This window comes from Heptranchias perlo, chromosome 8 (assembly GCF_035084215.1).
Source record: "Heptranchias perlo isolate sHepPer1 chromosome 8, sHepPer1.hap1, whole genome shotgun sequence".
Taxonomy (NCBI): Eukaryota; Metazoa; Chordata; class Chondrichthyes; order Hexanchiformes; family Hexanchidae; genus Heptranchias; species Heptranchias perlo.
Genome location: NC_090332.1, coordinates 65,005,469 through 65,028,200, shown reverse-complemented (window position 1 = coordinate 65,028,200; position 22,732 = coordinate 65,005,469). Strand labels below are relative to the sequence as shown.

General features: G+C 42.7%; 1 protein-coding gene across 8 annotated transcripts in view; it reads right to left on the bottom strand.

Moving 5' to 3' along the window:
* Positions 1 to 20,213, bottom strand: part of LOC137324650 (filamin-A-interacting protein 1-like) — a 266,872-nt gene extending 246,659 nt beyond the window's left edge. For 4 of the 8 annotated variants that reach the window (XR_010963696.1, XM_067989210.1, XM_067989212.1 and 1 more), the window contains exon 1: positions 19,785 to 20,213. The gene's annotated coding sequence lies outside the window, so the exon portion shown is untranslated. The remainder of the gene's footprint in view (positions 1 to 19,784) is intronic. The other 4 variants (XM_067989205.1, XM_067989211.1, XM_067989207.1 and 1 more) reach the window with 1 other exon arrangement.
* Between the last annotated feature and the right edge of the window lie 2,519 nt (positions 20,214 to 22,732).

Below are 22,732 nucleotides of genomic sequence, written 5' to 3'. Positions count from 1 at the left end.
GCCTGTAGAAGACTTTTGGATTCCCTTTTATGTTGGCCGCCAGTCTATTCTCATACTCTTTGCCCCTCTTATTTCCTTTTTCACTTCCCCTCTGAACTTTCTATATTCTGCCTGGTTCTCACTTGTGTTATCAACCTGACATATGCCCTTTTTTTCCATGTCATCTTACTCACTATCTCTTTTGTCATCCAGGGAGCTCTGGCTTTAGCTGCCCTACCTTTCTGCCTCATGGGAATGTGCCTAGACTGCACCTGAACCATCTTCTCCTTAAAGGCAGCCCACTGTTCAATTACAGTTTTGCCTGCCAAACTTTGATTCCAATTTACCCGGGCCAGATCTGTTCTCATCCCACTGAAATTGGCCCTCCACCAATTGAGTATTTTTACTTTAGAGTGGTCCATGTGCTTTTCCATAGCTATTCTAAACCTTATGATACTATGATCGCTGCTCCCTAAATGCTCTCCCACTGACACTTGCTCCACTTGGCTCACCTCATTCCCTAGAACCAAGTCCAGCAATGCCTCCTTCCTCGCTGGGCCGGAAACATACTCGTTAAGAAAGTTATCCTGGACACATTTCAAAAATTCCTCCCCTCTGTGCCCCTTATATTATTATTGTTATCCCTATCTATATTAGGATAGTTGAAGTCCCCAGTTATCACTACTTTATGACTTTTGCACCTCTCTGTAATTTCCCTGCAAATTTGTTCCTCTATATCCTTCCCACTAGTTGGTGGCCGATAGAATACACCCAGTAGTGTAATGGCACCTCTTTTATTTCTTAACTCTAACCAAATAGATTCTGTCCTTGACCCCTCCAGGATATCCTCTCTCTCCAGTACTGCAATATTCTCCTTAATCAATACTGCCACCCCCCATCTCCTTTCTTTTCTTCCCTATCTTTCCTGAACACCTTGTATCCAGGAATATTGATAAAAGCACTTTTGATAAAAGCTGTAGTTCATCTCTGTTTCGCTGCTGCCCTGTTCAAGGGAACCAGATATTGGGCTATACTCAAATAAAATGAGCACTAATCAGCTGAGGAATGCAAAGGTACACAGTTGCCAGGATTATGCTAGATATGGCTAGTCACCTGAAATAAGCCAACTATAACATTAGTGTTTGCTCCTGTGACTTCAATATGCGAAGGAAGAACATAACTTCTGGAGTTCCCCGAGCTCATTGCAGAAGTCCAACATTGCTGGTAGTTAGGGGCATGGTAGCATAGTAGTGTGGTACTAGACTAACAACCCACCGGCTGTGAGTACAAATCTCACCACAACAAATTGTGAAATTGGATTCAATAAATCTATTCATTTCTTGGCTTGCACCAGAAAATGACCATGAAAGCTGCCAGATGGTTGTAAAAGCCCAACTTGTTCACTAATGTTCTTCAGGGAAGTGATCCTGCCACTCCTACCTGGACTGGCCTACATGTGACTCCAGTCCTACATTACATTGTTGACTGTTAATAGCCTGAGGACAACTAGGGATGGGCAACAAATGCTGCTTTGCCAGTGTCACCCACATTCCAAGAACAAATAAATAGAAAATTCGCTAAACTCTCTAGTTCAGGAAGGTAACAGTGGGATCAAACATATTATCCTGGGAAGTTGACAGCTTCGTTTCCCATCTCGCTGTCATCTGTGGATTAAGAGCCAAGGAATGAAACCTTCTGGCAATGCAGTGTGGTATTTATACTACTTGTGAGTGATTAATGCCAACTGGAATCTCCAATAATGTGCTTTTCCACTGAGCACCATTTAACATGTTTGTAAAATTTATTGAAAAGCATATACATATTAATTACCAGTGGAACACCTCCAAATTGATATTTGAATTGGTATTTCACAACTGGAGTACAGTCCTAGACAAGGATAGCTCGTAAAAAAAAATACTTGCAGGGCATTTGCAGGGAATTTTTACAGATCTACAAAAGTTTTGTGAACAGAAGCTCTATTTGAGTGAATTTAGTCCACTCTGACTTGACTGCTATATGATGAGGTAGAGTGATGCGATAATAAGATAAACCACCAAAGAGTGAAAGAAAAGCTGCCACAGCTGACTTGCCCTGTTTGAATCATGTACCCTGTTGATCAGTCACAGAACAGTGGCTGGAGAAAAGCAACTGACTCACGTCGTCCTTTCCTGTTAATTGAAGGACGAGCTACAGGTTGAGTATTGCACGTGGTAATGGAAAGGGAGAGAATATGAATATGTTTGCAATTTAACTACGCAATGTAACTAATGCAAGCACATACATCATGAAATATCTTTAAATTTTCATCCATTACCTCAAATTAAAAGGCAGGCTGAAATCATGTGTGCAATGCTGAGCATACATCAACTTTTCAGATAAATTCCATTCCTTATAAACGTTATGAAGGCAGCTGGGGGTGAATGTAGAGGAGCTACCACAAACTCCACTACCTCTTGGGCAGGGAAGGGAAATTTCACACTCCTGATCACTGTCCGGTGACCTAGGATAGAAAAATGTAGAAGTGGTGGGTGGGTGGGATAGGATTGGTTTCGGGAATGGTGTCCACCACAGTCAAATAGCCTGTGATATTCATAGTCAAAAGGCAGGCACATGAAGAACGGTCACTTGGGTGAAGTGAAAGAGGGCGGCTGGAACTTGTAGAACTGTACCCCAGCAACGGGCAAACCCTTTCAGGAAAGGAAAGAGCTTTTGCAATCAAGAAGTAGTGAAGGTGAGTCAAGAGTTTTTTTTTGTGTGTCGTTTATCTGAAGCTACGGAGCGGACAGGCCACCATTGCAACGACAGTTCGGGAGCATTTCCAGCCATATCTAGTCTTTCAAAGTACAATTTTCACACAAAGGTAGTCTCAAAGGGAACTAATACAAAACCTGGCAGCTGTAGCTGTCAGCCAAGTGTCAGAGAGACAGCAGCTGCAGCTTTCTGTCAGAACACTGCGCACCGGGGCCACAGGCACCCACATAACGTCAGCCAATGTTTTCATTTAAAGTTGCTAGCAGCCATAACCTATTACAGTTTGAATGAGCTTTTATTTTTAAGCTTGATGAACATTTAAATAATCCACTGCCATCATGTCACAGAATGTAATGTACTAGCAGTAAGGCAATCCAAAGGTAAGTTCTAATACTTTTTCCCCAGACTGTGTGAATCAATGTTTTTTCCTTTCTTTCTTTTCTCACTATTTTTCTCCTCCTCCTCCTCCGTTAATTCCTTTATAGGGTATATTTCCAATAGTGCTATTCACTTTCTGTTACCCGAGGACTACTATTCATGAGGGAGCCTTGACTGTGAGTGTCAGCAGTCTATTCTACCACAGGGAGCATCACAACCGAGTCTGATCCTGTTTCCAACCAATATCCATTCCCATATATTCCCAACAGGAATCACTGGATAACGAACAAGAGCGAGAAACCTAGTCAATTTTCCTCACCCTATCCTAGCGATGCTGAGCACTCTAAGATCAGCTAACTCAACATAGATACAGACTGGAGGGTGCAACCTGAACTTTCTAGAGGCTCAGCTACTCACTGGATACGCTTGTTGAAGCACTGGGGTGATGTTGATTGGTAAAGAAGTAGTCATGTCATACCTCTTCAGTTACAGGTTGGATAACAAAAAGGGTCAGGTAACTATGGATTTAACTGTTTATCTACTCAGTCCCTCACCCCTATTCTTTCCCCATAGCCCTGCAAATTTTTCCCCTTCAAGTATTCATCCAATTTCCTTTTGAAAGTTATTATTGAATCTGCTTCTGCCACCCTTTCAGGCAATGTATTCCAGATCATTACAACTTGCTGTGTAAAAAAATGTTTCCTCATGTTGCCTCTGGCTCTTTTGCTGATCACCTTAAATCTGTGTCTTCTGGTTACTGACACTTCTGCCAATGGGAACAGTTTCTCCTTATTTAAAATGTCAAAACTGTTCATGATTTTGAACTCCTCTATCAAATCTCCCCTTAACCTTCTCTGCTCTAAGGAGAACAACCCCAGCTTCTCCAGTCTCTCCACATAACGGAAGTCCCTCATTTCTGGTACCATTCTAGTAAATCTTTTCTGAACCCTCTCTAAGATCTTGACATCCTTCCTAAAGTGTGGTGTCCAGAATTGAAAACAATACTCCAGCTGAGGCCTAACCAGTGTTTTATAAAGGTTTAGCATAACTTCCTTGTTTTTGTACTCTATGCCTGTATTAATAAGGCCCAGGATCCCATATGGTTTTTTAACAGCCTTCTCAATTTGTCCTGCCACCCTGTTCCTGCACCCACTTTAAAATTTACCATTTACTTTATATTGCTGCTCCTCATTCTTCCTACCAAAATGCATCACTTCACACTTCTCTGCATTAAATTTCATCTGCCATGTGTCTGCCCATTTCACCAGTCTGTCTAAGTCCTCCTGAAGTCTGTTACTATCCTCCACATTGTTTACTACATTTCCGAGTTTCGTGTCATCTACAAACTTTGAAATTGTACCCTCTATATCCAAGTCCAGGTCATTAATATATATCACAAAGAGCAGTGGTCCTAATGCTGACCCCTGGGGAACACCACTGTATACCTCACTCCAGTCTGAAAAACAACCGTTCACCACTACTCTGCTTTCTGTCCCCTAGACAATTTTGTATCCACGCTGTCTCTGTCCCTTTAATCCCATGGGCTTTAATTTTGCTAACAAGCCTATTATGTGGTACTTTATCAAACGCCTTTTGAAAGTCCATGTACACAACATCAACCGCATTACCCTCATCAACCCTTTCCGTTACTTCATCAAAGAACTCAATCAAGTTAGTCAAACATGATTTTCCTTTAACAAATCTGTGCTGACTTTCATTTATTAGCCCATACTTTTCCAAGTGCCAATTTATTTTGTTCCAGATTATTGTCTCTAAAAGTTTCCCCACTGCCGACGTTAGGCCTGTAATTGCCGGGTTTATCCTTCTCCTCTTTTTTGAACAGGGGTGTAACATTTGCAATTCTCCAGTCCTCCGGCACTGTCCCCATATCTAAGGAGGATTGGAAGATTGTGGGCAGAGCCTCCGCAATTTCCATCCTTATCTCCCTCGGTAACCAGGGATGCATCCCAACTGGATAGGGTGACTTTTCTACTTTGAGTACCTCCTCTTTATCAATTTTTATCCTATTCAATATCGCTACTACCTCCTCCTTTACTGCTACAATGGCAGCATCTTCTTCTCTAGTGAAGATGGATGTGAAGTATTCATTTAATACCTCAGCCATGCCCTCTGCATTCACAAGAAGATCTCCTTTTTTGTCCCTAATCGGTCCCACGCTTCCTTTGACTACCCTTTTATTATTTATATATTTATAAAAGCATTTTGGGTTCCCCTTTATGTTAGCCGCTAATCTATTCTCATACTCTCTCTTTGCCCCTCTTATTCCCTTATTTGGATCTCCTCTGTACTTTCTGTATTCAGCCTCGTTCTCTACTGTATTATGAACCTTACATTCATCATAAGCCTCCTTTTTCTGTTTCATTTTAACCTCTATATCTTTAGTCATCCAGGGAGCTCTAGCTTTGGAGCCCTTCCTTTACCCCTCGTAGGAATGTGTCTACTTTGTACTTGAACCAACTCCTCCATGAAGGCCTCCCATTGTTCAATTACTGTTTTGCCTATCAATATTTGATTCCAATCCACCTGGGCAAGATCCCTTTTTAACTCACTGAAATTTGCCCTCCTCCAGATAAGCATTTTCACATTTGATTGTTCCTTGTCCTTTTCCATAACTATTCTAAACCTAATGATATTATGATCACTGTTCCCCAAGTGCTCCCTCACTGAAACATGATCCACCTTTCCCACTTCATGCCCCAGAACAAGATCCAGCACTGTTTCCTTCCTAGTTGGTATGCACAATAAGAGTATGCACAAACTAACTGTAAACTGTTACGCATATACTCATCACATATGAAGCATGTAGTTATTTCAAGGCCCAAATACTCTGCTTCTGGTTTCTCTGAAATTCTGTTTCTATAATATTTATAAGTTCACCCACTCCATACCCTAGCAATTGAGTCAGTGACTCATGCTAAGAAGTGTCTAAATCACAAGCTAATTGGCTGTCTGTGTTCTCATGCCTCACTTGTTAGTGCTGAATTGACTGCCATTCTGCTCACATTAAGTATCTCAGAACACCCCACTATACTTCAACAATTAACTGAATTCTTCAGCTTCTGGAAATAAAATCCCCATTACTCGTGTGCAGCATAAACACCGGCACGGACTTGTTGGTCTGAATGGCCTGTTTCTGTTCTGTACACTCTGTGTAATTACATGCATGCTTAGGACTCAAAGTTTATTAGTAACTTGCTGAGCTAACAGTTATTACAGTGTGGCCTAAATTAGCATTTGCTTTGACTTATTACATAGCAACTGGCACGGGTAGATTAAATGTTGTACACAGAGGGTTGTTGCTAAGATTTATTAATGTGTTTTTGAGATTAGTGAATGATGAACTGTGAATGGGGGTTAAGGCACATTGTTGGTTTAGGGTCGAGGAAGCTACACTTAACCCATACTACAAATGACACTGGATATGAAGGCCTAGAAATGTGATTGCGCCCAAAAACGGGTGCACAGGGAGTGGAGCGCATGCTGCATGCACCTGTTCATATGTTTAAATTGGTGCTGTGCTGCCAGCTCATTATCGTGAGTCAAGCGTGCAGCCAATGCTACCCGCGTTATTCATTGTCGGTGCACCTGTTTGGGGGGGGGGAGGGGCGGGCAGGAAATCAGCATCTCTTAAAGGGAGGTGCATTATGGTTGCAGACAGCAGAGAAACGCTTCTGAAGAAAGAAATGGCTGGAAGACCTGCAGACTCTGCCCTCGGCTTCTCTGATGCTGGTTTGGAAGCCCTGGTCCAGGCGGTGGACAGGAGGAGGGAGATCCTGTTCCCCACAGGGGGCAGAAAGCCCTCCAGGCAGCCCCTCCGGCGCCAGTGGGAAGAGGTTGCAGAGGAGGTCAATTCCAGGAGCTTATCTCCCAGGGCATGGCTGCAATGTGTAAAAAAGTTCAATGACCCCACCAGAGTTGTCACAGTAGGAATCCTAGCTCTCAGCTTCCTTACTCTCTCCTCACACCTCCATCATCTGCAGCCTCACTACTCACAATGCTCCCCTCCCCCACTTCCTTTCAGTCTCCTACAATCACTGCACCACACTTCACTCCATCCCCTTCTCCTCACACTCACACTGCACATCCAACTCTCATCACTATTGTAACCCTCACTTCCCTGCACACATCATACAAACTATTTGACCACAACAGGCACATTCTCTAAACACCTCATAAGGATGTCACTGTCACAATCCCTTCTTTCTTGCAGGAGCAGGTTGCACACAACCTGCAGCAAGAGGCCGTGACCTGAGAAGGCTGAGCTCACTTGCACATCCTATCCCCTGTGGAAGAAGACGTGCTGGCCATCACGGGCAGGGGGAGAGTCATGTTCGTGGCAAGTGGCAGAGCTAGAGGAGATGTCACAAAGCATTTCTTTACACCTTATCCTCTTTTTCCCTTCTTACTTCTATTTCACTCCACACATTCTGCATGACAAACTGCAGCTGCTTTCACCAGCCACTCATCTCTCTCTACTCTACCTTCACACTAATAGCTCACCCTTATCCCTCTCTTTCATTTCAGATGCTGAAAATTTGTACACTTCAAGAAGAGGAAGCCAGCCTTCCTGAAGATGCAGCATTACTCAATCTGACCCTAGCAAGCACCAGCTCAGAGACTGACACTACACATACTTTAGAGGGTAGGATAGAGGATGGGTCTTCATGTGGTGACTCACTGGCCACAAGTATGCAGGAGTTAGGGCAGGGGGATAGGGTTAGGGTTAGGCACCCTAATGCAGCATGGATGACATCACATCCTAGTTCTGCTGCAGAGTGCTCATGCTGATTTTGAGGACCCAGGCTACCGAAGAAATCTGATGGGCATACATCAGGAAATGTTGGGTGCACTAGGCAACCTGCCAGTGAGCTTGTGCACAATGGCTGAGAACATGGAGGTGTCCAGCTTTGCACAGAGCATGGAGACCATTCTGTCAAGCATGGAATGAGTGGTCAGTTCCACCAATACAACAGTGGGGCACACCATGATGGAGCCTCTAGTAACAGCTCTGACAGATTCCATGGCAGCTCACACGGCTGCCATCTTGGCTTTGGGGGGCCAGTGTTGACAGGACTCTGTTCTCGTGCAGAGCTGTAGGAGTGCTGAACAGTTCCATGAGAGTTAGTTTCATGGGAGGGGCACCCGCTGTCCTCTCTCAGGATGACAGCATGCCTGCTCTCCTACCACTCCCCCACCACCCACACCACCAGTGCCCATGTTAATAGCACACAGCCATCTGGCCCTGACCACCCCAGGCCGCATTGAGATGCTGCAGTCTGCAGCTGGGCCCTCAAGGCCCAAGCTGCTCGAGGTCACCCATTACAGCCATCTGAAGTTTCCTCAATGGAAGTTCAGCAGCCTTCCACCTTTCCAGCTGTGGCCACTGGGGATACACTTCGTAGGAGCACTAGAATAGGCAAACAAGCACAGAAGATAGGCACAAAGGGGTTGCACAAGGGCGATTCTTAATTATTCCTGTTAAATATTAGACACAGATGGAATTGAGTTGTTGCATTAATTTTTTTCTGGATTTGGTGTTGGTGTTAATATTTCATGAAGTGAGGGCATGATCCACAACGCTTGGCTGAAGGAAGGCAATCGGATGGTGGCAGTAAGGATGGTGATGATAAGGATTACAGGACTGATGGTGTATTGGGGATGGGAGGGATGGTTCATGTGAAGCGTTCTTGGATGAGTTGCTCTCTAAGAACTCTGGCAGCTAGGGGGCACTTGTGGATCGATGTTGCTCCTGCTCTTCCTCTTCCTCCACTTGAATATATAAACATGAAAAGGAAAAATTTGCAGGGCTCTGGGGAAAGAGTGGGGGAAATGAGATTAACTCTTTCAAGATTCTGCACAGGCACGGTGGGTCAAATGGCCTCCTTCTGTGCTGTAAGCTTCTATGATTCTTTCTGCTCTTCCTCTTTCTCCTCCTGCATTTCCAGCTGCCCAGATGGTAATAAGGACTGGTCCCTTATCATCACAAAGTTATGGAGCATGCAGCAGACAACCACAAATCTGAATATACAGTCAAGGCTGTACTGCAAAGCACCTGCTGAACGGTCCAGGTAACGGAAGCGTTGCTCGAGCACGCCAACTGTCTGCTCGATGACCTTTCTGGTGGTGGCATTCGTCTCGTTGCAGACCAGCTCTACGGCTGTGTCCGGGTTCCTGACAGGAGACATGAGCCATATCTGAAGGGAATAGCCCTCGTCACCAAGTAGCCAGCCTGCGACCTGATGTCCTGGTTAGAATAAAGGTAGCACAGAGGATTGGTGCAGGATGAATGAATCATGACTGCTGCCAGGAAACCAGGCACAGACCTGCATGATGCGTTACCTGTGGTCACAAACAAGCTGGATGTTGAGGGAGTGGAATCCCTTTCTATTCAGAAAGTTGTCAGACTGGTGATGGGAAGCATGCAAGGCAATATGGGTGCAGTATATGGTACCCTTGGAAGCTTACAATGGGACCAAAGCCTAGTGCTCTCTCATCCAGCTTTGCTCTGTCCATTGGAAAAGTGATGTAGGTGTTCCTCCTGGTGTAGAGAGCCTCAGTGTCCTCCTGGATTCTGCGAGGGATTGCAAACTGGGAGATATGGCTGATGTCACCTGTTGCAGCCTGAAGGATGCCCGTGGTATAAAAGGGCCACAGTGACTTTGACAGTCACAGGCAATGCTGTCCATGCCCTGGTTTGAGGCTTGAGTCGTGGCAACAGCAGGTGACATAGTTCGGCAATAGCCTCCTTAGTGAAGCGAAGACACCTGACATATTTCTCCTTGATGAAGTTAAGCTAGGAGAAGTGCTCCCTGAAGACCCGCTGTGGGTATGGCCTCCTGTGCAGTGCCTTCCCTCTCCATCCTCTCCCAGTTACTCCTGCTCTCCCCTGTCTTCTTGGCTGCTCCTCCTCGTCCTCCTGTCCCAAAAGGCAGATCTACTAGACCAGCCACAACTGCAGTAAAACTGTTTTGGAAAGCAATCCAGCTCCAGCAAAAACTTGTTAGCAGAAGTTAGAAATCAGTTATAGAATGCAGAAAATAGGCCAAAAAACAGTGAGATGTTAACCTGCAGCCTAAAAGTACAAACCAGCAACTAGCCCGTATGTAGTAGATGAGCCCTTAAGGTAATGCTGCTGAAGGGTCCTTCCTGCTCGTTAGCACTACGAGTTGATCACGAGGCAAGTCAGGCTCTGGGGCAAGAGTAGGACTCTTATTTAAATATTTTAATGAGGCTTTTTAATACTTCCGGCACTCGTCCTGGACACCTACAAAGGAGCCTGATCCGATACGCGGGAAGCGAATTTCCGGCTTGGAATTTACGTGTGCATGCCGCTTGCCATATTGGACCCCGAAGGACCCGTTTCACGCCTGTAAAACGGGCGCAGCGTGATCAAATTTCTAGACCAGAGTGCAATAATTACGGTCTAATTCTCATGTGCCGACATCCTTCTCCTTCACCTTGGTGGATGCAATTATTTAGTCACTAAATACAGATAGCACTATGATATCAATGTGAAAATCATGATACAATTTTTCTTTTTCTGAAAAAAATCTTTCTATCTGGATTGTTAAATGTTTGTCAGTTTTCCGGTTTTCAACTTGTTGGGTTAGAAATTCGTCGAGCGGTAACGTAAAACAGGTGATATCCCACGGGCCCACCTACACTAGCACAGATTTATGTTATCAGTGCTGAGGAGAAATGCTACCAAATCAGATCACTGGTGTGCTGGGGTTCTGGTGGTCAGCTACATCAGGTAGGTTCCAGGTACACGCCCCACCCCATATTCAGTTGCATTGAAGCCAATGGAATGGAATAATGGGGGGCGTATAGTGGGCAGCCAATGATGGGATACCACCCGTTTTACGTTATCGTCCAAGACAAATTTCTAACCTGTTACCTCTCTATTTGGAAGGTATGGTTTCTTGAAATTAAATGTTTTGAAAAAATGTCTACAGATCGGAGAAACAGCAACATTACCATGGTATCAAAATTGTGGCCTGGTGTCCAATGGCACAAACACTGAGGCATGGTGGCCCTAAAAATAGAAAATCATAGTAATCAGAGGATGGAGAATGACATGGTGGAACCTACCTGATGTAGCTGAGCACCACAACCCCAGCATACCAGTGAACTGATTTGGTAGCATTTTTCCTCAGCACTGATAACATAAATCTGTGCTAGTGTAGGTGGGATAAACACATCTCAGCATCATCACAAAGGAGGTGAAATCAAGTCCACTGAGCTCACGAAGAAGGCATCTAAATACTGTAGGCTCACATTTGTCCAGCAATTTACTTCTTCCACTTGCTAAGAAAGTTCAGCTAGTGAAGAGTTGGACTGTACAAACCAAGAAAGGTTCCAAGATCCAAGGGGCCAGATGATCTCAGTCAGAGTGGTGGTCAGGAAGCTAGAATTGCCACAGCGGCAATGGTTAGGGAGGGGAGAATCAGCCAGGTTTCCTACTCCTGATTGCTGTCCACTGACCCCTAATGGCAATGCACCTGTGCAATCATCAGGGTAGGAGAGGATCAGGCTCAGCTGTGACGTCACCTTGGGCTGAATTTTTAAAAATTAATTTTCGAGATATGGGCATCGCTACCAAGACCAGCATTTATTGCCCATTCCTAGTTGCCCTTGGGAAAGTGGTGGTGAGTCTTCTGCTTGAACCGCTGCAGTCTATGTGGTGAAGGTACTTCTACAATGCTGTTAGGTAGGCAGTTCCAGGATTTTGACCCAGCAATGATGAAGGAACAGCGATATATGCCCAAGTTGGGATGGTGTGTGACTTGGAGATGATGGTGTTCCCATGGACCAGCTGCCCTTGTCCTCCTAGGTGGTGGAGGTCGCAGGTTTGGGAGATGCTGTCGAATAACCTGTCAACATTTACTATGAGGACTGCCACATGAATAACGCACGGTAAAGTACAGAGGATGATCAGCGCCTGAAGAAACAGACCCCAGCCAGGAGTCAATGACTTGGGGAGGGCAGAAAACTGGGTGAGATTTTTTTTTAATGCTGTTTAGTTTAAGGAACACATTTTAGGCAATTATGATAGTGGGATCAACATATGAAAAAAACAGAAATCGAATACGCGACACTGATTCCCTTTTAAAATAAAACATCCTGGATTGGGTGAGTGATATTCACAACTAATACAACTGTGGGGGTGATTGCAGTGTAAAAAACTCCCCAGTAATTCTCCAGCTCACAGATTTACGGATCATAGAGCATGCACTAAAATAGCACTTTGATCTCACAGCACATGCTTCCTTTATATTTCCCTCTCCCACTCTGTAGGATAGATACCAGACCTTAATTATCTCTTATGTGCAGCAGCAGTGCTGCTCAGATTAATGAGATGAAGAGAAGAGTAAGAAATAGTTGGCATTACGTCTGAGTGTTGTGTGGGACACAGCACATTCCCTAGAAACTTCTGGACAAATTAGGAAGCCTGGCAATTATCTCACTGTTCTGCACAGCATTTTACTGCATTGTCAAAACACATCAGAATATTATTTTAAAATATGACCTAATGGTGTCTGCCAATATGAAACATATTTTCAGCTATATAAACATAGTGCTAAAATGGCAATCATTATAACTGTGATAACGTGTCCTTGGATCTGTCAATGCACTTGGGCTAACACATTGGAGTCAGCCATGGCCTCTCCCCTCTGGAGTTCTGTTTCTGAAAGGAATAGATTGTGTTCCAGTTGACAATTTGTTAGGGAGGAACGGGGCTCACAATTTTAAATTGTACAAGATCAGATCTAGGTTGGATGTTAGGAGGTGATTCTTTTCCCAGAGAATAATGGATCTCTGGAATAGGCTGCCGGCTCGTGCAGTGGACGCCAATTTGCTGAATTTTTTCAGGCGAGAGCTGGACCTGTTTCTGTCTGGGGCGGAGATCACCTCTTATACAAGACAGGTAATGTGATGCATAGAATTCAGAGCCAGAGTGATCTCCTGGTCTAGTTTCAATCGCCAAAGGGGTCGGAGAGGAATTTCTCAGATTTTTCACCCCAAATTTGCTGAGGTTTTTATCTGGCTTTTCACCTCTCCCAGGAGATCACATGGTGTGAGGTGCGGCATTTATATATCGTGATACACAGGTATGACGATTGTGTGCGACAGGCTGGATGGACCAGAGGATCTTTTGCTGTCCGTCATCGTTCGTATGAAGGACTCATTCTCACTGATAGCTGTTAACCCCTTCTCTTACCCACTGAAGCTTGCATTACAGCACAATATTCTGCTTCTGGTTGAATTACATTTGATTTGCAGTTTCTATTTTATGTTTGAAAACTTTTTTAAAAATTGGTTACTTTAAAACGTACATCTGTTTTGTAGATACTACGACATATTACATTCAATGCTGTTGGGCAGAGAGTTCCAGGATTTTGACCCAGTGACGATAGAAGAACGGTGATATATACCTAAATCAGGATGGTGTGTGACTTGAAGTGGAACTTGGAGGTGATGGTGTTCACAGCTGTCAAATTACACTGAACGAGCAAAACTAACAGGCCGATACATGGTGACATTATGGGTTTTTTTTTACATAGAATTTACAGCACAGAAACAGGCCATTTGACCCAACTGGTCTATGCCAATGTTTATGCTCCAGATGAGCCTCCTCCCACTCTACTTCATCTAACCCTATCAGCATATCCTTCTATTCCTTTCTCCCTCAAGTGCTTATCTAGCTTCCCCTTAAATGCATCTATGCTAGTCGCCTCAACTACTCCTTGTGGTGGCAAGTTCCACATTCTAACCACTCTCTGGGTAAAGAAGTAACTTTCTCCCCTCATTTCAGGTCTGATTCGAGCATGTATCATTATCTGCCTGAAAGGGTGTCTCTTTTGCCTTCCAAGTGTGATGAACAACCTGCACCTGAAACTGTATCCTGTCTATTCTCTTTTGAAATGCTGATGGGGCCTTCAGCAATCAATGGGCACCTACTGCATCATTCTTCATGTGTGTTTAGAAACAAATGGCACGATAACATACTAGACATTAAAATACATCACATCACTTGCACATGGCACCACTTTAACTAAAACACAGTGATCTTCTCTCTCCCCAAACAAAAATAAGTTTTGCCTAACAATTTATTGTGAAGACAGTGCTCCTTTAATCCAGCTTTTAGTCACAACTCCACAATGCCAAACTTTATAATTTATCAATCACTGTTTTGTATGCTGAGTAGCGAAGATGAGGAACAAAAACATCAGCACTTGGACCGGGTGTCCTTTTATCTATATTCATTCTGCAGTCTGTTGCACCACTGACTAATGTCACATTGTGAGGCGTCTGTGGAGAGTTTGGTCTCTTTGCTGCCAAAAACATTGAGCTGATTTCATCAGAAAGTCAGGCCCACTTTTGTGCTCTTTGTTGTCATGGTTAGCAGGACAGCTGGACTGGTCTAAAAAGGGTTATTAGTTTAAATTAAACTTGGAAGAAAGCACAAACATTTTAGTGACAGACACGATTGCTGGCACCACAGTATCACTGGGATGCCCATTGTGCCAATGGCAAGAATGTTGGATTCCCAGCAGGACTGATGTCAGTAAATGAAGCTGAGCATAACTTTACTGGCACTGATTTGTTTTTCTCTATAATCCCCCAAAATTACTAATGGAAACAGTTCACGTATGTAAGCATGGGCAGTAGAAGTGCCTTACACATATATACTAATGTAGAAGCAGAGTTATTGCCTCTTAGAATCACAGAATCATAGAATGGTTACAGCACTGGAGGCCATTTGGTCCATCAAGCCCCTGCCAGCTCTTTGTAAGTGTAATCCAGTTAGTCCCATATCCCCGCTCTTTCCCCGTAGCCCAGCAATTTTTTTTCCTTCAAGTATTTATCTAATTCCTTTTTGAAAGCCACGATTGAATCTGCTTCCACCACCCTTTCAGGCAGCGCATTCCATAACTACTCGCTGTGTAAAAAAGTTTTTCCTCATGTCACCTTTCGTTCTTTTGCCAATCACCTTAAACCTGTGTCCCCTGGTTCTCGACCCTTCCACCAATGGGAACAGGTTCTCTTTATTTACTTTATCTAAACCAGTCATGATTTTGAACACTTCTATCAAATCTCCTCTTAATTTCTCTGCTCTAAAGGAGATCAACACCAGCTTCTCCACTCTATCCAGGTAGCTGAAATCCCTCATCCCTGGAACCATTCTAGTAAATCTTTTCTGCACTCTCTCTAAGGCCTTCACATCCTTCCTAAAGTGAGGTGCCCAGAATTGGACACAAGACTCCAGCTGCAGCCGAACCAGTATTTTATAAACGTTAAACATAACTTCCTTGCTTTTGTACTTTATGCCTCTATTTATAAAGCCCAGTATACTTTTTTAACTGCTTTCTCAATGTGTACTGCCACCTTCAAAGATTTGTGCACATATACCCCTAGGTCTCTCTGGTCCATCACCCACTTTAGAATTGTACCATTTAGTTTATATTGCCTCTCCTCATTCTGCCTGCCAAAATGTATCACTTCGCACATCTCTGCGTTAAATTTCATCTGCCATGTGTCCGCCCATTCCACCAACCTGTCTACGTCCTCTTGAAGTCTGTCACTGTCCTCCTCACTGTTCACTACACTTCCAAGTTTTGTGTCATCTGCAAATTTTGAAACTGTACCCTGTACACCCAAGTCCAAGTCATTAATATATATCAAAAAAAGCAGTGGTCCCAGTACTGACCCCTGGGGAACACCAATGTTTACCTTCCTCCAGTCCGAAAAACAACTGTTCACCACTACTCTGTTTCCTGTGACCTGGCCAATTTCGTATCTATGCTGCCACTGCCCTTTTTATTCCATGGGCTTCAATTTTGTTGACAAGTCTATTCTGTGGTACTTTATCAAACGCCTTTTGAAAGTCCATATACACATCAACCGGATTGCCCTCATCAACCCTCTCTGTTACCTCATCAAAAAACTCGTTAGTTAAACACAATTTGCCTTTAATAAATCCGTGCTGGCTTTCCTTTATTAATCCGCACTTGTCCAAGTGACTATTAATTTTGACTCGGATTATCATTTCAAAAAGCTTCCCCACTACAGAGGTTAAACTGACTGGCCTGCAGTTGCCGGGTTTATCCTTGCACCCTTTTTTGAACAAGGGTGTAACATTTGCAATTCCCCAGTCCTCTGTCACCACCCCCATACCCAAGGAGGATTGGAAGATTGTGGCCAGCACCTCTACAATTTCTACCCTTACTTCCCTCAGCAACCTAGGATGCATCCCATCCGGACTGGGTGACTTATCTACTTGAAGTACAGCCAGCCTTTCTAGCACCTCCTCTTTATCAATTTTTAGCCCATCCTGTTTCTCAACTACCTCCTCTTTTACTGTGACTTTGGCAGCATTTTCTTACTTGGTAAAGACAGATACAAAGTACTCATTTAGAACCTCAGCCATGCCCTGTGCCTCCATGTGTAGATCTCCTTTTTGGTCCCTAATCGCCCCCCATCCCTCTTCTTTCTACCCATTTACAATTTATATGTCTATAGAAGACTTTTGGATTCCCTTTTATGTTGGCCGCCAGTCTATTCTCATACTCTCTCTTTGCCCTTCGTATTTCCTTTTTCACTTCTCATCTGTACTTTCTATATGCAGCCTGGTTCTCACTTGTATTATCAACCTGACAACTGTCATACACCCCCTTTTTCTGCTTCATCTTACTCTATCTCTTTTGTCATCCTGGGAGCTCTGGCTTTGTTTGCCCTACCTGTACTGTGTAAAAATATTTATTTTCTTATATTTACCAAACTAACCCTATTGTTTGATGAAATGTAACTCCAATTAAAAGCCTCTGTGAAAGCAGAGCAATACTAGGGACTATATTGTTTTCCAAAAAAAACTTTGTAAACACAAGGTGATTGAATTTCGATTACTAATTTGAAATGAAAAAAACACCAGTGAAATACCTCTGAAAAATGAAGAGAGGTTCCATATTACACAGGACACCACATGTGACAGTAGACTTTTCCTGAAGCAAGGATCAGAATGGCTTCATAGAACAAACTGTTCTTAACTAATTAAGATCTGCAGCAGCCACAAAATTCGACTCCAAGAAACTGATTCATTCAATGCTACAGCCCGTTCCTGTGTGTGGAATGGATGTACTCAGACTGTTTGTGCAGGTTTACATTTCAACCACGATTAAGTTTCACCTTAACTTGTCCATCTTTGTTGACTTAACCCCTTCACCAGAACAAACGTACAGATGGGTTTTAGGAAAATCTAGACACCATTAACTTGTATATATGAGTCAGTGCCATTAACATGATGCACCAGATCATTCCAGTCACACTAGCGGAAACTCAGTAGGCTAATCAATGGGTTTTATTTCCAAAAGATGAAGAATGTCAATGTGAAAGAACTGAGGCAGTAGATGTTACTGTTATTATTTATGACATTACTATCCGATGTGAGTAAAGATCAACAGGTGTGGGTATCTGTCAATAAACAGGAGGCCATATGAAGGATGGATAGGCTTAACCTTTTGACTTGCTCTGTTGCTGATGCAGTCGCAGTAATCATTTTGAGCAGGTAGTTTCTGTTTGTTTTCAGAGTCTTTAATATGTCTTATGTTTCAGTGAATTGCAACTGCTTTCTGCCAGCTCCACACTTGTAGCACCAAGCAAATTCAGAACATAGAAAGATCTGTGTATTCCGCAGTATCAGTCAATGACAATTCTTCTCATTAAATTAGGTCAAAGGGTTGGAATGTAGCCAGATCAAAGGTCGAATCAATGGGCAATTAAAGTATTTTTGTTTAAAAAAAATCCTCAGGATCTTTGGGATAGATACAGGATATACACTAATAAATCTCACATGCTTATAAGTCCTTACTTATCAGTTACTTTACAGTTGCCGTCATAGTATAAAGCCTGTAATTTATACTGAACTATAGACCACTCCCTCATCTTTACAGGACAGAACATAAACTTCTGTATGGCTTACACATCAGATTTTACAGTTAGTGTCAAGCAGGTTTCCTTTCAATTTTACGTCCTATTTTTCCTCAGAGTTAATCCTCTACCTCTGTGTCACCTGGAGTGATGATATCATAGCCAATGTTTGCATACTTCCCAGAGCTCTTTGATGGGGAAAGAGCAGGGGGAGTGGGACTAAGTGAATAGCTCTTTCAAAGAGCCGGCACAGGCACAATGGGCCGAATGGCTGTATCATTCTATGATTCTATGAACTCTCTTCCTTATTTTCAACACCAGGCAACAGGCTCATCTCATCAATTCTTTTAGTCCTTTATTTGCTTGTTGGGTTTCAAAATACATTTGTGGTCTTTATAATATGTACAAAATTGATTTTCTTTGGAGTTTAGATAATTAACTCTAATTCCTAAAAAGAACAATTATTCATCATATGTAATGATTTAGAAGATTGTAAAATTGCTATATTTTTATTTCTAGTGCATAAAAGCCTCAATACTGTTCTCAAAGGGTTAACATTTGCAAGAAGATCCCCATTGGTATTGCTGGCAAGTTACTGCCAAACAACTGATGAATAATCAGCAACAATGACACAATACATTGTGGTGATAAAATTGTAGGCAACAACATAAAAATTAATCATTCCAAAGCAAAAAATAAATCCTGGGAATACTGTACTCTTGACTGTTCCAGAAAAACAGAAAATTCTCAGCCTCATAAAAGGATCTTTGAAATGATGAACTGACTCAAAATTTTGTATTATGACTTCTATTCACAGTACGTTTGTGGATTCATTCCAGACCTAATTTACATAAACTCTTAGTCTGAAAATGACAGTCTTTCCAATCGTCTCAGGGAATGGGCCAATGACAGGAGTTGCATCTGCTCAGGCTAGTATTTCTATAGCTCAAGGATTGGCCTTTACATAAAAGAGCTGGCTAAGACTGGTAGTGAAAAAGATCTTTGCAGTCTGTGTGGCCAATCACATCTATAACGTCTGTCCGGGATATTTACCACGAAGCAGAACAAAACATTAAACAGACTCTGGGGTTACCATTTTGGAACTCAATAAGTGAAGCCAGATGGTAGTTGCTTGAGATACAATGCTATCGATAATGCCCCATGAAATATCCAAATTACTAAGAGGTAAAGTGCAAAAGAAGATTTCAGCCAACTTTTTTCATTATGAGAAATTGTTTTGCATTATTTGGCTTCCTTAAAGATACCAACAATTTGTTTGAAATACACAAGGTGTTTCTTTAAAACTACTGAAAAAACTAACATCAAAGAAGTCCCAGTCCAGTACAATCAAAAAGGTTATGTTGTTTTATTGAGAAGATGTAGTTATTGCCAGTAGGAAGAGGAGAATAAGAGTTCTCAGTTTTGCTGACACTTTTATTTTATCAAAACTATTCCAAACTTTGACAAAGACCGAGGCCACTTCACAACTAGTTTACGAGTGCTTGAATAGTGCTTTACCAACACTATTAGCTAGATTGTTCATCTTCGGTTGATAGTTTGGATTTGGAAAGGTAAAGAGTATCAACTTGTTCACGGTTTAAAAGATGCACATCAATTCTTGGGCTAAATGGCAAATTTATTTTCCGCTGCTTGTAAACTACAGTGGAAGTTTCGTTATAGAACCTGTGTTTTTTTTAAACAAAGGGATAACAAGACACTTCACTTACCTTAGATTGGTGTTATCAAGGCACAGAACAGATCTAATAGGGTACGAAAGGTCAGTGGCTAGCGATGTGGTTGTTCCAGAGTCTTTGGGCAAGATTAGATCAGGCAAACATTTCCACTGCATAGAATAGATGAAGATGAGTTCCTTGTTGCTCTTGACCCACCATCCACTGAGATCATACAGGAAACAGTGGAGAACAGGGTGAGAGCGTATTTCTTTTCTCAAACAAACTGGCCACCATAAAAGATCCACACAGGCTCCTGATTAGAGTTCAAACTGTCAGTGTTTGGAAACAGAAGTCTGTTGCTTTCCCGTTTAAAGTCTCACTGCTGTGTTTCCTCTGCCGGTGCTGATACAACCCTCAGATACTATGGCAGTGGTGGCTATGTAGGAATCAGCTCTCCTGAGCTATATTTAAGCAGTGTTCTCAGCAAGTCAAGCCTGTCAACAGCTGAAAACTTTGTAGCAGCTCTCTTTGCTATCGAACAGCTGAGCTGTTCGTAGTTATGAAGAGTTACAGCCAAACTGCCACATACTGAGGGAAGAAGGAGCGAAACTATCAAATCCTTCTGTGGCCTCCTGCCAAATATTTCATCTGCATACAGGCACTATTTTAGGTTACACAGCTTTCCTCTTAATGTCAGCTCCTATTTGATCAGTAAAAATGGACATTGTCCACATATGCAGAACTTTTAGCTCTCTGCAAAGGACATCAACAAACAGTGAGCAAAGATTCCGAGTGACAATTTGGCTAATGTACATGAAAAAAAAAGTGAAATATTTTATGGATGACACAGAGCAATGTGCAGGGACTTGTATGCCCACAGAGAACCTACTAGCAAAAGAAATCTACTAGCAAAAAGAAATCAGTGGAACTGCATTTTATTAACTGATTTGTACCACCTTAAACTTTTGACGGCCTCTTTCAGTAGCAAGGAGGGTAAGGAAATGAACAAATTAATTACACTCAGTTTGAATTTATTCTGCAACTCCTCTTATCTGTCACTGTTGTTTTCTAAAGGCATAAGACAATGACCGGACCTTTGGGTTTGTCCACACAAACATGTACATTGCAATCACCATAAAGGGCCATTTCCCGAATGTGCCCCACAAGTGAGGAACCTCATCCACTGGTCACATCAGGCAATCACAGACATGCTTGCCTACGATTTTCCATTTAATAATTTTAATGAACAGAAAATCATGGACAACCTGCCCGTGATTTCCCGATACACAACTAGTGGACAACGTTGCAGGAGGCATCCAGAAAATATAAGGCAGGCAGCACAGACACGGAGGGGAAACCTTCAGAATTTTATCCTGATTTAAATGTTGGTGCAGTAGTTCAACATTTTGTTTAACTGCATTTACAGGAGCATGCCTTGATGTGAGTCTATTGGTTCAGTTGTACAGGCCAGTACACAGGTAGGTACACCTAATTCTGGTGCTTTGAGGCAAAATTATTTTTCTTTAACTTTGTCAGCTCTTTGTGTCTGACTTGCTTTCTGTGTTTCTTTCTCTCTCTCTGTTCCTGTGTGTATCTGTGCTTCTCTGTTCCTGAGTGTATCTATAATCTCTCTCGCTGCGTTCCTGAATGTATCTATAGTCGCTCTCTCTGTTCCTTGATGCATCTATGCGCACGTGCTCTCTCTCTTTCTCTGTTCCTTTATGTATCTATGCGCTCTCTCTCTCTGTTCCTTTATGTATCTATGCGCTCTCTCTCTCTGTTCCTATGTGTATCTATGCTCTCTCTCTCTGTTCCTATGTGAATCTATGCTCGCTCTCTCTTCCTATGTACATCTATGCTCGCTTGCTCTCTCTCTGTTCCTATGTGTATCTATACGCTCTCTCTCTCTCTCTGTTCCTTTATGTATCTATGCTCGCTCTCTCTCTCTCTCTGTTCTTGTATGTATCTATGCTCTTGGTCTCTCTCTCTCTGTTCCTATGTGTATATATGCTCTCTCTCGCTTTCTTTTCCTATGTATATCTATGCTCGCTCGCTCTCTCTCTGTTCCTATGTGTATCTATGCGCTCTCTCTCTCTCTCTCTCTCTGTTCCTTTATGTATCTATGCGCGCTCTCTCTCACTGTTCCTATGTGTATCTATGCTCGCTCGCTCACTCTCTGTTCCTATGTGTATCTATGCGCTCTCTCTCTCTCTCAGTTCCTTTATGTATCTATGCATGCTCTCTCTCTCTGTTCCTATGTTTATCTATGCTGTCTCTCTTTTCCTATGTATATCTGTGCTCGCTCACTCTCTGTTCCTATGTGTATCTATGCGCTCTCTCTCTCTCTCTGTTCCTTTATGTATCTATGCGCTCTCTCTCTCTGTTCCTATGTGTATCTATGTGCTCTCTCTCTCTGTTCCTATGTGTATCTATGCTCTCTCTCTTTTCCTATGTATATCTATGCTCGCTCTCTCTGTTCCTGTGTATCTATGCGCTCTCTCTCTGTTCCTTTATGTATATATGCTGTCTCTCTCTCTGTTCCTTTATGTATCGATGCTCTCTCTCTCTCTGTTCCTTTATGTATCTATGCTCTCTCTCTTTCTCTGTTCCTTTATGTATCTATGCTCTCTCTCTCTGTTCCTATGTGTATCTATGCTCTCTCTCTCTGTTCCTATGTGTATCTGTGCTCTCTCTCTCTCTGTGTTCCTATGTGTATCTATGCTCTCTCTCACTCTGTTCCTATGTGTATCTATGCTCTCTCTCTCTCTGTTCCAATGCGTATCTTTGCTCTTTCTCTTTCTCTTTGTTTATCTGTGTTTCTCTCCTTCTCACTGGCTTATCAATTAGACTTTGTAGCTTTAAAGTGACACATCTTTGACCGTGCAGCAAATACTACATTGTGTATTAGGTGGTACAATGAAAACATTCTATCATCTTACGTAACATGAGTACTGCTGTAGGAGATACAATTTGTTACGTGGATAATCGGATTCAGACCAAAC